General features: G+C 44.9%; 1 long non-coding RNA gene across 1 annotated transcript; it reads right to left on the minus strand.

The window, feature by feature from the left end:
• Positions 1-2,985: 2,985 nt before the first annotated feature.
• LOC128108030 (uncharacterized) lies at positions 2,986-9,281 on the minus strand. The gene is made up of 4 exons (XR_008217282.1): positions 8,925-9,281; positions 7,560-7,702; positions 6,530-6,710; positions 2,986-4,183 (listed from the first exon to the last, which is right to left on the minus strand). It is a non-coding gene; the product is annotated as an uncharacterized LOC128108030 (long non-coding RNA).
• Between the last annotated feature and the right edge of the window lie 8,181 nt (positions 9,282-17,462).

Below are 17,462 nucleotides of genomic sequence, written 5' to 3' on the forward strand. Positions count from 1 at the left end.
TCCAAGTAGTTCATTCCTCTAACAGGTCATCATCTGTAGCTGAATGGTCAGTTTTTCCACCTTGTTCAACCCCAGGCCCTCCTAAGTGAGGGGAGAGTTGGGATGATGCCTTTCCAGTAGTCCCTGGAGGTAGAAAAAACACAAGGGTAATTATATATTTAAATGGCATAGGGCCAGGAGAGATAATGCTAAGTGTAGAGTAAAAGGGTCATGGAAAGAACTTAACCATGAAAGCCTTAAGACCAGTGCAAGGAAAGAACATTTTGACCCGGACTTGTTCCCAAGGCCATGACCAGGGTCAGGAAAAACAATCCTACCAGTCTCTGAGCTTGCCCCAAGATCAGTCCACAAAAGTCCCACCAACGCCAGGCCAAACTGGAAAGTACCCCACTCTCAAGATACTCCATATATAGCCTGCCTTCTGCTCAATTCCCTGTGGCTTCTCACCCAAGCAGAGGAGCCACCCTCTTGGGGGTTTCTCTCCCAATAAATATATTGTGTGAGGCATGTTGTGTGGTGTGACTTTGTGGTATTTCTTGTCTCCTGATTTCCAGGATACCTTTCAGAATAGAGCTGTAACACTTGCATTGGAAAAATTTCCCCTACCAGAGCAGAGCTGTTACATTTGCACTGGGGAAACCTTGCCTGCTGGGGCAGAGCTGTAACACTTCTGTTGGGGAAGCCATTTCCCCTAAAGCTGTAATACTTACACTAACTCCCAAGTAGAGGCCTGAGGAAGAGTCTGTGGAGCCCAGAAGGAACAGGGCGGCTATCCTCAAGCTGGGTCACATAAGCCATATCTCTGTTCCCCACCACAATGTCTAGATATGTGCCTCCATACCCACTGCAATCCCATGGGCTCTGGAAGTCATAAGCTAGTCCAGCAATTCTGGTTCGGAGGACAACGCCAGCTCATATCTGATATGATGTACGTTAAGTCCTGGAGTTCGTAGTGCTTAGCAGCACCAAGCCCTGACCACCTGTGTCTAGGACCAAGAGCAACTGAATGGCTGGGAGCTTGGTGAATGCCAGGGGACTTAAACTGCCTGTCAATAGCATCAGATATCCATGGAACATAAAGGAATTTGCTGAGGGTAAAGTTCAGTAACACCCTATCCTGACAGGGATCCCTCATCTATCATCCTGTGCCTCTTGCTGCCCTGTTTCCCCTTGGAGTGAAATTAAGGAATTCCCCCAGCACAGTAGCTGCAGATTTGATAATTCCTGGATCTCTGCCAAACAAACCCTCAGAAATCCTTCTCTGTGTCTGCTATTTAGGAACCCAGAGAAGCAGGATAGGCCCATTGTTTCCCAGAGTCTCCCAGCTGCTGAGTCCCATTCTTGAAAGGCCCAGCTCAAGGCCTACCTCCTCCAGGGAGCTCCGCATCCCCTGCACAAAACTGACTGCACCTTCCCCTGGAATATTTATTTCTTGATGTTTACCTGAGACAGATGAATAGCCTCATTCTGCTTCTCTCTCTTCTCTAGACTGTCCATTCTCTCCCAAGTAGCTCTCTCAGTCTCACCAAAATGTCTTTGTGAATCCCAGAGGCACTGTACAAATGCCCTAAATGGCAGTTGGTGTTGCGTCAACAGTGGTGACATCAAGAGGAAGCTCAGGGCTCTCCAGGAAACAATAGAATGTTCAGGGAAGTGACTGTTAGGGTCACTGCCACAGCCCTCACCTATGTGCTACTGAGCTCTTCCCCAATTAGCCAGGAGTTGTCCTTTCCAGGATTATTCTCAGAGACACAGGGGATGCCATTCAGTACCTCTTCCTTACAAAGCCAGAGATCTCTCTCTGCCTCATTAGAACCTTTTCATTACTTATCTGTAGGGAGTTGAAGACTCACTTTTCAAAAACATCCCAGGGTATGTCTCTTCTCTTCCTTATGGTCTCTGATCAATAAGAAGAATGTTCAGGAAGTGACTGGCAGATGAGAGACTACCCTAGCAGGATCTGAAGCCCAGATAAGTGGCCCTCTGTGGCTTGCTGTGGGATGTTCTCTATACTGTGAATGTATTGCTATGATTGATTGATAAATAAAATGCTGATTGGCCAGTAGCCAGGCAGGAAGTATGATAGGCAAGACAAGCAGAGAGGAGAATTCTCAGAAGTGGAAGGCTGAGGCAGAGAGACGCTGCCAGATGCCAGGATGAGAAGCAGAAGTTAAGATACCGGTAAGTCACCAGCCACGCGGCAAGGTATAGATTTATAGAAATGGGTTAATTTAAGATATAAGAACAGATAGCAAAAAGCCTGCCACAATCATACAGTTTATAAGTAATATAAGTCTTTTTATGTTTACTTGGGGGACGCAAGTGGGAGAGATTTGTCCCAGGGAGAGATTTCTCCCGACTGACTGTAGGCTGGAACACAGGAAAACTTCAGCTACAGTGGCTATCAGTTCTACCAATTCTCTATAGGTAGTGGGTGTCTCAGAGGTCAGCTGGTTTCCTCTGCCTCCCTGCACAAGGTGACCCACAAGACAACCTCAGTGGGATTATTCACTGTTGCCCATGATGTGACTTGTCTTCGGAGTCTTCAGTCCTCTTTTGTCAGAGCCAGAGGAAAACTGGTACTATCCACAGGCACACAGGTGGTGTGGGGGTTGCCCAAGTACTTTCTGGATGCTTCAGACCCCCACATTGATGGAAAAGTCATGCAGTACAAAACTTAGTCATCAGATTCACCACCCCTTCCTCACTGACAGCTCAGGGCACTCAGAGCTGCCAGGAAGGGGACAGTCTCTCTCCTAATGCACTGCCTCTAAAAGGCAGATAACTATGGATTCCCTCATTTTTTATACTCCTATAAACACAGGTATATTTCGAAAAATTCTGATATGAATGATCATGTCATGAACATGTGTGTATCTAGTCTCCTTTTTTTTGAATAGCTAATCATGTGAAGTGGTATGTTGAATATGGATCTTTTTCCATCATGAAGTGGATATTCTTGTTGTAGGCCATGTGATGCACACCCAAGACACCATCCCTGTTTGCAACCCTGCCTGGCTGGGAACCCACTAGCCTAAGCCTCCTGGAACTTGCAGAGATCCATCTCTGCCTGTTGAGTTCTAAGGTTACAGGAGTGTAATACCACATCTGACTACTAAAGCTACTATAAGACTGAAGAGTTGGAAATTGCTTTTTTATTTATGAAATTATAGAAATTTGACTCAATAGGGGCTTTAAAAGGGCATTTAGTATATCCAGCATATAGCCTTAGCAAAATATAAAATCAAAGAAAGAACAAAAGAACCAAAAATTATCAAACACCAAACAAAACAAAGAAAATCAAAACCTGAATGGAAACAAACACAACAGCAAACCAAAACTATTTACACTGAGAAGCATTCTCTTCTTGCAGATTTAGTGGCACTATCCTATACCCTGTGGTTGGATTTGGACACAAGTTGGAAGACAACCATATTTGGCATTATGGTCTCTTCAAGACAAGTGTAGTCATGCCACTTTGGGGCCTTTAGGTTAAGCCCCTGCCAAAGTTGATCTTAAACTATGTTGACCACTATGTGATTCTGTCAGGCAACCTGAGTTTCTGTGCCGATTTAAGACTGAATAAGGACATGGGGAGCATCTGCTACCCAAAGACATAAAAGCTCATGATGGCATCCTTTCTAAATCATTTCTCAGAACAATTCACTTCACCATCACATGTGCTTGAAGGTGAGTCGCTCCAGCACTCGACTGGAGTGAGAATATGATGCTTCCTTTGTGTGGTTTGTCTGGAAAGCAGCAACACATTCTCTGTGGATATATCTCCATCCACATAAGAAGAGCTGAAGACTCAGTCGGCTAACAAAAGTTCATAGCAATAAACTTCCAGAGCAACTATGAATGGAAACATATTCTCTCTCTATGTTGTTTTGGCCATCACTGGGAACACTTGCGGGTAAATGTCAGCTTTTTCTGCATAATTCTTGCTGTTTTTTTTATGTCAAGCGTTTTCCTGATGGTTTCCTTACTCCATAACTAGAGAGACACATGAATTAGATTATGGATGGACCACTTGCAGGGTGGTTGATATTTTCTTCATTTGTGATTCTATAGTTAGAAGTACATGTCTTGTTCTGAGGAGGCCTTGACTGTAGAGTGGAGAATGTCAGGGTTTCTGGTTGACTATGGCTTCCCTCAACCTCCTCAGTTCTTCTAAAGGATGCTGTGAGAGAAGAAAAGGCAATCAGATCTAAAACAGCTTTGCTTGGTCACTGGCTAGACAAATTGAGGACCTATTCACATATAGGAAAGCAGAATCAAGGATGAACATCCACCCTACAAATGCCATGTTGCTGGGGAAGGGATGTCATGGTGGCTCACTTGCTTATGACACTTAGTGCTCCTGCTGCAGCAGCTCTGTTGGCAGGAGGCTCTCATCCTGAACTGTGGACTGTTCCAGCTCATGTAGGAGTTTTTCTGACCTGGATGAGGAAGGCAGTTAGGGCAGAGTCCTGGTGGGGTCTGCCATGTGACCTGCCAATCTCTGACATCACAAAACCTCAGTTGTGCTGGACAGTCAACATTGAACTTTGGCAGCAGTCATTGTTTGTATCCCTAAGAGATAAGTGTTCCAGAATAGCTGGGCCTTGAATTCTTTTCTGCCCATAAGTATCAGGTGTTTATATGAGTAATGTATGTTCTGTGCTCTATGAGAAAGAACAGGGCTTTTTTCCTACAGTCTAGGGACATCATTTAAACAAAAGGAATAGCATATTAAAGTCATACATAACGACATAGTGGAGTTACACAGACTGTTCATGATGAGTTTTTCATTGACCAACTCATTTTTATATATAGACTTAATACAACTTTGCAAACTAGACAGCTGAATAAGGTCATGTGGAAAAATCAGCTCTCTCTCCTGCAAAATGGAGCCGGTCATGCTAGAGCAACATTTCTTGTTTCATGTGTCTGAGAACATTGCCACTGTATGAACTCTGGGAATAAACAAAAACAGCTGTGCTATCCTTAGGCCTACAGCCTGGAATCTACATCCTGGTACTCCTGAGAAGTCTGTTCCACAACATTCTGTGAAGGTTCTGAACAATTTTCAGCAGAGACATCTGCCTGACTTCATCCTGCCAATGACTAAACTTATTATACCCCAGTACACTTAACATGGGAAATGCTCAGACAATGAAGAGGGCCATTGTTATATTAAATAGTGACAAGACTGTGAATCTCATCCGTACAGGTGATATTCCTGAATAAATATGTAATTTCAGATATGGTGGGACACACCTTTAAATCGCCTCACTTGGGAGGCATAAGCAGTCAGAGCTCTGTGAGTTCAAGGAAAGCCTGCTGAGAACATACCAGAGAGATCAGAAGGGAGAGACGGGACACAAGTCTATAGAACCAGGGAGTATCAAACATATTGTTTGCTGGACAGAAGTTCTTGGTGACGGGACCAGCATAATATTATGAGTTCTGTGTTGGTCTACCCCTGCTTGGAGCAAGGAATCTTGCTGATAAGCAAAAGCCCACAAAGGACAGAGAGCCCAGGTACAGGGGACCCAATTGGCTCCATACCCCAAATTCAACCTGGGTTCCTACCTCATCTGGGAGACAGCCAAATGATGCTGCAGCTTTATTGCCAAGTGTTTTTGCTGTGTAACCAGCTCCCTCTGCTTCAGCAAGCTCTGAAGTCTCTCTTCCATTCTTTGCTGCTCCTTTTCATTAGAAGATTGTGTCCTTAGTGGAGGCTTGAGTATAATATAGACAATACATTCTCACACAAGTACAAGGACACACAGAGGATCCCAAGAGCTTGCTATTAAGTCAGACTCACTAAATTTCAATTTCATGGGAACATGAGAAAGCCTGTTTCAAATTCATAAGACAGAGACTGACAAAGAGAGAAACCCAGTGGTCTCCTCTAGCTGTCATCCACATGAAATATGCACTGCCCTCAAACGTGCCTCTATTTTACACACACACACACACACACACACACACACACACACACACACACACACCCCAGAGAGAGACAGAGACAGAGAAAGGGGTGAGACGAAAACAACAAAGTGATAGAGGAACAGTTATCTTTAAAATAAGCACACCAGCCTTTAGAAAAAGTCCCCAAACTCAGCTTTCCATCCATGGGAACTAAAATGGCCTAAGGGAGCATACTCTGCTTAGTCAGTCTGTGTGGAGGTGGTTAGAGAATTTTTTACTCTTGAACTCAAGTCTGTGTACAGCAATTCTCCCATCATAATGACATGTAGCTGTATGATGAGTGACTGAACTGTTTCCTCCCTTTGACTACCAGTTCAAGAAGAGTATCAGGAATTTCATGCCAATGACAGAGATTCTCTGAGGAGACTCACTTCCCAGAAATACTAATGCACAGACACACAATGAACAATTTTATGTCATGAAGTGGGTGGATGGATGGGTGTATGGATGAGGAAAGTGATGAGATAAAGCTCTATCGGTTAGGTAGACTGGGTAAGGTTACATAAGTAAATGATGCTGGACTTAACTGTGACCCACCTGCCTGTCCTACCTGCTGTTGCTGGTTTTCGAGTCCACTGGTCTCTTCTTGGACCTTACTGAGCACTTTCAAGTCACCCAAGTGGTGCTTCAGTAGGTCCCAGTCTTCCAGTAGGTTCTCCTTCTCTTGCCTCAGCATGTCCAACTTCTTTTTCAACTGACTCTGCTCCATCAGGAGCCGGCTCTGCAGATCACTGGAAACACCCTCTGCATAGTAAGACTTTGCCAGCCTGCACTGGTCACCCCTGACTCCATGCCTCAACAACCCAACCCTATCCCAGGTTCACAGGAAGATGTAAACAAGCACCTTCAACAGTAATCAGAGTGGCACTCAAGACCAAAAGCAGAAAACAGCTATTTCCTGCAAGAATCAAACTATTTCTGAAAACCCCCTAAATAACAGAAAGTCATGCACTTCCAAAAACAAGAGGAGTACCCCACCTGTCCTAATCAGTCCACTGTCATGAGGAAACACCAGCAGGTAATGTAACAAGGACACTTGGGGAATTAGGAGACCCAGAGAGTGCATAGATCCCATAGCAGTCAGTCCCTGCCTGACAACCCTCTCGTGAGGCCAATTGCTCTTCTACCTAACCAGAGGTTCTCATATGTGGGTTGTGAACCCTTTGGGATCTAAGGAGCCTTTCACAAGGGACACATATTAGATGTCCTATGAAGACATTTACATTAAAATTATTAACAGTAGCACAATAAATTTAAGACATCAGTACAATATAATTTTATGGTTCGGGGTCATCAAAACAATGAAGCAATGTATTAAAGTGTCACAGAATTAAGAATGTTGACAACCACTGATCTAGAGGCTACTGAATGACAATATGGTGCTTGGAAGAGCTAATAGTCTCTCTAAACCTTAGCAAAACAGAGTAAAGGGGCATAAGTCCAAAGGCTGCTTGCTAATGCTGCTGGCTAAGAAGCAGAAAAACTAGAAGCAGATCTGCAGACCCTGCAGTCCAGAGACAAAGAAAATGAGAATTGTACATTGTACAACAGTTGGGGTCCCTGCAAAGACAAGCACTTACCAAGGCATACTTTCTCCTTGGTCAGCTCACATAACTTCTGTGAGGCCTCCAAATTCTCATTCTCGAAATTCTGCAGGTCTGACATGACCTGCTGATGTTCCATCTTGATGTTTTCCCAGAAAGGATTTACCCTGTGGTAGGGTCTGGACCCAGAAGCAAAGAATTCAATGAACACAGGTCATATAGCAAATGAATGTAGGGTGTGTTCTGTACTATTTCAACCCATGAGATGCCACTTCCTGGCTCCTATGTACTCAAACTCCTATGAGCCTCCAGCTGCTTCTTGCACTTCTGGCCACAAGTCAGCAAAGGCAGGGTGTTAAGAAGCTGGGACTGAATGAGCTCCCTCAGGAGTCATGCCAGCTAGCTTGCTATGGAGTTCCCACGAGTCTATCACAGGTCTTGACCCACCAGAAATTGTGATGTTTCTTCTGTTTTCAAATAAGAGATTGTTATTCCAGAGTGCCTATATTGACATGGAGGGTAAAAATCACATCATGAGCATTTCTGAGGATGGGATGCAATATCATGAGAGCTTCATAAATTCCCCCAGGGCATTCCTCATTAGCAGCAAGATGAACAGACTGGCAAAGGGCTATGCTGTCTAAAATGGGGCTCTTAGTCCACAATAGAGAGCACATCTAGATACTGAGATAAGCAACTCTTCATGGTCAACCACAGACCCTTTATTGCAGGTGAAGAGGGACACATATGCAGAAACACACAAACACATACACAAGAAAGAGGGATGAGAGAGAGAGACATAGAGACAGAAAGAGAGAGAGTCAGAGAGATACAGACAGAGAGAGAGATAGAAGAGAAAGGGAAACAGAGACTGAGAGAGGGAAGGGGGATAGAATGTTCTTAGTGAGCTGCCAAATTCATGCATGCAGTTGTATCATCTCAGAGAGGACCAAGAGAAGCAGACATCAGTACCAGGCCTTGCTGCCACATATTAAGATGTGGGACCAGGCCTCTGCAGCTGCTACTAGGATCATCCAGCACACAATATCTTGCCAGGCAAGCAATACAAATTACAGCATTCTCACACTAGCCACCACTTGACAGGATCTCTCCTATTTCATGCTGGGAACTCACATACTACTGCCTCAATTCCTGAGTTATGTGATTCAGGCCACAGGCTCTGGTTTTCATTTGGAGGAAGCAGAACAGTCTATGTCCCCATCTCACTCCTGCCCATTATGTCAGGTTTTGCTTCAGGGAAGCATTTAGAGAAATTGTGTTGGACAATGGGAAACCCTGAAGGTGCACCCAGCCTCCAAGAAGTCAATATTTTAGACAAATGAACTAAGGGTGAAATTGTGAAACCAAGACAGTCACCATGGATTTTGAAACAGCAAATACCTGTTGTCCAAGGATCCTTCAGTTACTAAGATGAGGCGATCTCTCAGATCATTCCATTGGGCGGTCATCACCTGGAGCTGAGTGGTCAGGCTCTCCACCTTCTGCTTCACTTGCTTCTTTGTGAGGTTGGTTGGAGTGGGTGGTGGCTCCTTGGAGGCCCCTGTTGGTGGATGAACACAAGTGAACGTGCATTGTGTCAATACATGGAGAATGAACAGGTCACCCTGAGACCTGAGAAGGTGTTTGAGAAAGGATGTAAGCAAGCAATTCAGTGAGACCACAAAGAATTGTGCCCTGGATTAAGATGCCCCTGCCAGGGGTCTCAGGTCTCCCATCTCTCTGAGGGGAGATAGGTGTCTCAGCCAACTGATTTCCTCTGCTCCTTTAACACATGCTTCAGGTAACTAAGGAGACAGCCTCCTCAGGTTTATTAATAGCCCTGGACTCTGCATTCAACTTGGCTTCAGGGTTCACTAGTCTGTTGTTATCAAAGCCAAGATAAAATTGACACAGTCCATAAGTACTCAGGTCACTAAAGATGCATAAATATCCTGACAGGTCACTCTAAGCACATGGCAAAAATGGAGAATCCACACAGGGGCAGAATATGGTCATCATCCTCACTAAGACTCCTCAGTGACACCGGAGGATGCATAGAGCTGGTGGGCCGTAAATAAATGAAGCCACTGAGAATGAAGTACATTGATGATGTGTCTTTTTCTGGGCTCAGTTCACTTGAACCTGCTACACTAATGCTGGCCTTTTTGTCCCCTCTCAACCCCTACCCTCCTGTAGAATTGAAAGGCAAGAGCTCCCAGCACAACAGCTTTGGCCTTACTCATTCCTGACTTCTGGGACAGACAAATTACTCTTCTGGAATCCTTGAATTTCAGGAGCCATGACAAGCAGGGAAGTCCGGTTGGTTCCCAGAGACTCCTACCTCCTGTGTCCTGTTACTGGAAGATTTACCACATCCATGTCCTTCAGGAAGATGCCAATTTCCTGCCCAGAACTTACTATACCATCTTCTGGACCATTTTTTCTTGATGTTTTACATTGAGGCTGAAGGTCAGTTTGTGTCTGCCTCTTTCCGGTCTCTTCCCTCTCTATTCTCTCTACCCAATAGAGTCCTGAGTCTTCCCAACATGTTCATGGCTGAACTGTAAGGGCACTGAACAAACTCCCCAAACGCAGTTGGTGGTACTACAACACAGATGACATCAGAAAACATTCTAAAGTTTCCAGGATACAATAGAATGTCCGGGAAAGAGACCCCTGATGTCATGGGGAACTGACATTGCCTCCCTGCTAACCAGCTCTCCTCATAACTCTCCAGAAGTCAGGTTTCCCATTCCAGGAATCTCTCCTGGGACTCAAGGGAAATCCTTCAGCACACTTAAATTCTCTGAACGTTTGGAAATGCCTCAGTACTTCCATGTGGGAAAGTGAGTGTTCATCTCCTACTAATGCATATGTCCAGAAGGTAATTATTATAGAAATGTATGTGAGGTATGATTCTCCACAAGTACCTGCATCTCCTTATTACCAAGAAGTGATAGACTTAATGATAATGGGAAGGTCAGTTTTTATGAGCAAGGGACATCAAGGTCATGATGGGAAAAAGTACAGAGATAATCAGCCAAACTAGTGGAAACGCATGAACTGTGGACCAATAGCTGAGGAGCCCCATGAGCCTTCACCCAGTGACTGATGGAAGCAATGCAAAGATGCACAGCTGGGGGCCAGGCCGAGCTCCAGGAGTCCAATCGATGAGAGAGAGGAGAGATTCTATGAGCAAGGGACATTGAGATCATGGTGGGGAAATGTATAGAGATGGACAGCCGAACTAGTGAAAACACATGAACTGTGGACCAATAGCTGTGGAGCCCCCATGCTACTGGACTAGGCCCTCTGGATATGCGAGACAGTCGTTTAGCTTGAACTGTCTGGTGGGCGCCCAGGAAGTGCGATCAGGATCTATCCCTCGTGCAGGAGTGGGATTTTTGGAGCCCAGTGCCTATGGTGGGACACTTTTTACTGCCTTGGTGCAGGGAGGAGGGTCTTAGACCTGCCTCAATTGAATGTAACAGGCTCTGCTGACTCCCCTAGGTGACTTTGCCTTGGAGGAGTTGGGAATGGGAGGTGAGTTGTTGGGGGTAAGGCTAGGGGACGGGAGGATGGAGGATAGGAGTAATCTGTGGTTGGTATGTAAAATGAACAGAAAATTTAATAAAATAAAAAAAATAAACAACTTCCCAGTATGGAGCCTACAGAAATTACTGTCAGAAGATAATATGTAGCTTATTTAATTCAATCCCCATCTCCCACATTGGAGCACAAACTGTCTTTAATTCCAGTTCCCGGATATCTGACACCTTCACACACACACACACACACACACACACACACACACACACACACACACACACACACACACACATACATATACATATATATATATATATATATGCAAGTAGAATGCCAATACACATAAAAATAAATAAATTTTTAAACAAAAAAATAAATTTGTTTTATTTTGTTTATCTGTATAGTGGTCGTGCACACTTTTGATCCCAGTACTCAGGAGGCAGAGGCAGGAAGATCTCTGTGAATTGGAGGCCAGCCTGATCTATAGAGCAATTTCCAGCACAGCCAAGGCAACACAGAGAAACTGTGTCTTGAAAAACTGTACAGGAGGAGGAGGAAGAGAAGGAGGAGGAGGAGGAGGAGGAGGAGGAGGAGGAGGAGGAGGAGGAGGAGGAGCAGAGGAGAAAACAAGCCAGGCTGGGAAAACAGCTCACTGGGTTAAGTGCTTTCCACACAAGTGTGAATCATACATTTGAAACCGAGAACCCATGTAAACCTGAGTGTGGAAGCTGTTGTATCTCTAATCCTAGTGTTCCTATGGTGATCTGGGAGACAGAGACAAGAGAACCAATAGAAACACAGCCCAGTTTTCCAGACACACACAGTGGCAAACAAAATAAAGAGAACCAACTTAGATGGTTCAGCCGGTAAAAGAACTTGCCATCAATCCTGATGACCAAAGTTTGTTCCCTGGAACTCGTGTAAAGTTGGAAGGATTGGATAGACTCCCAAAGTTCTCTGATCTCCACATGCAAGCAATGGCATGCACACACCTCTCCCTACACAGACTAAAAGTACAATCCAAAGAGGCGCAATCTCTTGGTAGAAGGTAAGAAGCAACACCTGAGGCCATCCACTGACAACAACACCCATGCTCACACTCACAAATCACATATACACACATATCACACACAAACACATACCACACACATACCACACACACACACACACACACACACACACACACACACACACACACACACACACACACACCACAGTTTAAACAACAACAAAATTACCCAGATCTCCTTCACTGTCTTACAACTCATTCAGACATCTTTAAAATACTACCTGGTAGACATATGAATTTTCAAGTTTGACACTAAATCCAGTGGACCATCAGAAATGTATCTAGACCAGAATATCCAAGTCTCAAGTTCTAGTCATCTAGCCTTGGAAGTCTGTATGCATGCTTTAGGAAAACACATTCTGGTCATCACTGCTCTGTATAAATTCTTGGTCAGTTCTTACCTCATCCCTTTACCTTCTCCCATTCTAAAATTGTCTTGAGCCCCATGACCATGACTATGACAATGCTGAAGTATCCCAGCACCGGTATCATTGTGGGCTGCAGCTGATCTGGGCATCATTAGCCCTTCTGACACTGGAGCCTCCTTCTAAGCTGGGTGTGTTTCATTTTGCTTGCTGTCTGTCTCCCCAGGGAGATGGAAGCAGTGTGAGGTGTGATTTGTTGTCTAGTGCTCATGCTCAATGTTGGCACAGGACCCACTGTACAGTAAGCATGCGAGTCAGAAGTAGGACATGGTGTCCCATGCCTTTGATCCTAGCACTCAGAAGGCAAAAGCAGGTAGATGTCTGTGAGTTTGAGGCTTGCTTGGTCTATAGACCGAGTTCTAGGACAGCCACAGCTACATAGTAAGACACTATCTCCAAAAACAAACAAACAAAGAAAAAGTGAGTTTGGGAGTTGGATCAGCAGTTAAGAGAACTGTCTGCTATTGTGGAGGATGAGGGTTTAAGTCCCAGCCACCATACTGAGGTTCAAACACACTCTTCCAGCCTCCTCAGGCACCAGGAACACATGCAGTGCTCACACATACCTCCAGGAAAACACCCATATACATAAAAATGAAATAAATATTAAAAAGGGAAAAAACAAAAATTAAAATAATATTCAAATGAAAGTCATGTGCTTATGAAATGGCTCAGCAGGACTTGTTTGTTCAAGACTTGTTGCACAAACCTGGACACCTAAGTTCAATCCCCAGAATTTTCTTAAACGTAGAGTGAAAAAAAATGAGACTGAACAAAATTGTCTTTCTGATCTCCCCATGTGCTCATATACAAAATAAAAATTTGTAAAAATAAGAAAGAGGAAAGAAATTTTCAAAAAGGAACATAAAATAACTGTCAAATCAGATTGGAGGTATGGCTCTGTGATAGAGATCATGGAAGGGCCTGTTTCCATTCTCAGCACCAAAAATAAGGCACACTAAAATATGGAAGGAAGTGAATTCAAGCTCTAATTCCCCTTAATTTAGCATCAAGGTGAGGGTCCTGGAGCCCAGAAGACCTGCCTAGAATCCCTGCCTAATTGTTTGAGGTCTCTATATTGTCCCTCATCTGACCTGGAGCCGGGATCAGGTGGACACTTTGCTGCAGAATCTCCCTAATCAAGGGCTACAGAAACCTGAAGCCTCTTATCATTGAACTTTTCATAAAGGCCCCATTTCAATTTTGCCAGAGAGGGTGCTTTATAGAGCTGGATCCAGGACAATATATAGTGACACTTCCTCTCTTCTTCCCCTCATTTCTGTCCGAAAACCTGGCCCCCAACACAAGAATCAGAGCCAAATGCTTCTAGCATAGACCACTATGATCAGCCTCTCCATTTCCTTCTTCACCTGTTTCTTGGTGAGGAGGGTTGGGTAGGATGATGGCTCCATTGCAGTCTCTGTGGGTAGATGAACACAAGTGAATTTGCATAGTGACAAGGCATAGAAGATGGACACACCGCCCTGAGGCCCAAACACAAAGATCATGTCTGGAACCAAGTGACAACCCAAACATTTTGGGCCAGGCTGAGATCCCTCCTCTGTGGACCTTAGCTCTCCAGTCACTCTTTACAGATGTGGCTATGTAAACAGTCAGGGGTTTCCTCTGTGTCCCTACACATGCTTCAGGGGAACAAAGACCACCTCTTCAGGAATATTTTAGAGGCACAGGATGTAACACAGTCCAAGCCCCGAAGCCTGCCTGTGGTTTCAGCAGCCAGGAGAAAAATGGCACAATGCACAAGCACTCAGGTGTTGTGCTCCAGCTCCTCTGCCCCATTACTGAAAGGCCCAGCTCAAGCCCACCTCCTCCAGGAAGCTCTCCATCTCCTGTCCAACACTCATTGTGCCTTCTCCAGAACCATTTTTTTGTTCCTGTTTTACTCTAAGACTGAAGGCCAGCTTCCTTCTCCCTCTCTCTGGTCTCTGGACAATCTCTATTCTGTCTCCAAAGCAGACTCCTCAGTCTTGACAGCATGTCTAGTGATGTACCCTATAGGCACTGAAGGAATGCTCTAAGACAGCTGGAGTGCTACAACACTGTGAGATCACAGGGGAGGCCAAGAGCTCTCCAGGATACAATGGAATTTCCAGAGAAGGGACTGCTGATGTCATGGGGAACAGCTTTTGTCACCTTGCTAATTCATTCTCCCTGAACTGACCAGAAGCCCAGGTTCACTTTCCAGGAGCCTCTCTTGGAACAAAGCAGAATCCATTCAGCAACTCCTCCTTCCAAAACCAGAGTTCTCTTAGCTTCATTGGAATGGCCATAGTGCATCCCAAGTTGGGAACTTAGCTATACTATCCAAACACTGTCCAAGAATGCCTCATTCCTTCCTCAGTATACCTCAATTCATCAACATGAGCAATTAACTACTATTGAACCACAGATGATACCCCAACTCCTTTCATTCAGAGTTCAAATTAGGATGGAGTTCAGCCACTTACATACCTGATGAGTACCTTGGTATACTGCCCAATGCCCAGATTTGTTATAAGACTGGATATAGAAAGGCAATGTGTCGCTGTAAGTAAGAGGTCCTGCCCAAGACCTCTGACCATAAGAGACTTTAGAGGAACCACTCCTCTTCTTCCTCAAGACTGCTAATGATGGTGTACAGTCTTCAACTGGGAGCCACAGGCTACAGAGCCCTTCAAAAGGGACTCACATTACTAGGAAACTACAAGTTTCTGTTTCCTTTGCTTTTAAGGCAGTTAAATTCAAATAGACAGTGCCTAGCCAGGGACTAGCCATCCCACCCTGGACCTCACATCCTAGGTGCTTTTCCAGGAATGCTTTGAAGCTGGTTTTCTTGGTTCTACAGCTTCTGGTTTCAAAGTAAAACAACAACAAACACTGTATATCTCTCAGACAGAACAAATAAATAACAGTAATGTGTTTACTTGAGTTCATCAGTGGCTAATCATCCCCGAGGAGTGGGAAACCAGGACTGTGACCTGGCCTCTGTGGATCTAGACAGACTGAGGAACAGGCTCATGTTAGCATCCTCTGCAGAGACAGAGTGAGATGGAATGGACACTGACCAGGCTGAACCACCGTCCTGAGCCCCTGCAAGTATGGTTACAAGCAGACTCCTAGTTAACATTTCAAGGAGCTCCTGTGGAGGCCATGGTCTTTGTCTGACCCTGTGCACCATCTAAGGTCAAGCATGCATCTGTCCAAGGGATATGAAATTCTTCCATTCAGCATTTGACAGGACAAGGAGCCATGTTCAGGAATGGTGACTTCCTGCCATAAAATATGTGACAAAAATAATGTAGAATTCACCTGCGTGAAATATCAAGGGCCCTTCTATGTGGTTTTGGGTGTATGTTAACCTTATGCAACAGCTTGAAGAGCCCAGTTCCTATATTCATTGGATTTATGATGATGATGCACTTGGAAATGCCTGCAACCATCCTGAACAGAGGTCAGAGAGCTGGATTCACAGAGTGGAGGGAACATGACTGAACCAGGATTGCAGACTTGGGGTCTGAGGTCCAGCTCTACCACATAACACCTGGCTGAACCTGGCTCATTTTCCTTCCCATGTATATACCCTAGGGGGATTGCTGTGGGATGTTCTGTATGGCAAATGTGTTGCTCTGATTGGTTGGCAAATAAATCACTGATTGGCCAGTGGCCAGGCAGGAAGTATAGGCAGGACAAGGAGGAGAATAAAGCTGGGAAGAGGAAGGCTGAGTAAGAGACACTGCCAGCCGCCACAATGACCAAGCAGCATGTGAAGATGCTGGTAAGCCACGAGCCATGTGGCAAGGTATAGATTAATGGAAATGGATTAATTTAAGCTGTAAGAACAGTTAGCAAGAAGCCTGCTATGGCCATACAATTTGTAACCAATATAAGTTTCTGTGTTTACTTGGTTGGGTCTGAGTGGCTGTGGGACTGGCAGGTGAGAGAGATTTGTCCTGACTGTGGGCCAGGCAGGAAAACTCTAGCTACAGGGCATGGCCAAGGAACACTGTCTCTGGAATGACAGTGCCTGCCTCAGACCAGCAGATCACCAGAAGCCAATTTACCTCAAGCCAGTTCTCTGCAACAGGAGTAAAGAGCAGGAGATAGACAGCCTTTGAGAGAGTGCTTAGGCATCAGGGTCCCTGCACATGATCAGGAGATGGTGACTTAGCCACCTGCATTCCTTAGCTTAGTGCCCAGAAGAAAAGATGCCAATGGGGCTGGAAGTGCAGGGCCAGGGGCAGCTGTGTCCTTATCAGAACACTGAAAGGCAGGCTGCCACTGACTTCCAGAAGGATGTCCTCCACTCCTGGCTGCAGTTCAAGTCTGTCTGTCTCTTTCTTTCTTTCTTTCTTTCTTTCTTTCTTTCTTTCTTTCTTTCTTTCTTTCTTTCTTTCTTTCTTCCTCTCTCTCTCTCTCTTTCACTTTTTTCTTTCTTCCTATCTCTGTCTTTCTATTTTCTTTATTTCTTTTTGTTATTTTTGGTTTATAGAGACAGGGTTTATCTATGTAGTCCTGGCTCCTGGAACTACCTTTGAAAATCAGGCTTGCCTGGAACTTAGGGATCTTTCTGCCTATGCCTCAAGAGCTCTGGGATTAGAGGTGTGGGCAACCACTACCCAGGAACAGTTCAAGCGTCTAAGGCTCTGTGCTAGGACTGTGATTCTACAGGAAAGAAGTAGGAGGTAGATGCATTCTAGTTTGATGACAAGGACAACTCCAGAACAGAGAGGCAAAGTGACAAACTAACCCAATCACACAGTGAGATCTAACCCTGGACTAGAGTGCTCCACACAGAGTCAGGGGGCATTTCCAAGTAGGGTGGCAGACAGATGCTGTACCCAGGCTACAAAGGTGTAGTTGGTGGATGCTAGGATTCAGTCCTGGTGTCTGACATGT

Source organism: Peromyscus californicus, unplaced genomic scaffold (genome assembly GCF_007827085.1).
Source record: "Peromyscus californicus insignis strain IS unplaced genomic scaffold, ASM782708v3 Scaffold_12__1_contigs__length_115047231, whole genome shotgun sequence".
Classification (NCBI taxonomy): domain Eukaryota; kingdom Metazoa; phylum Chordata; class Mammalia; order Rodentia; family Cricetidae; genus Peromyscus; species Peromyscus californicus.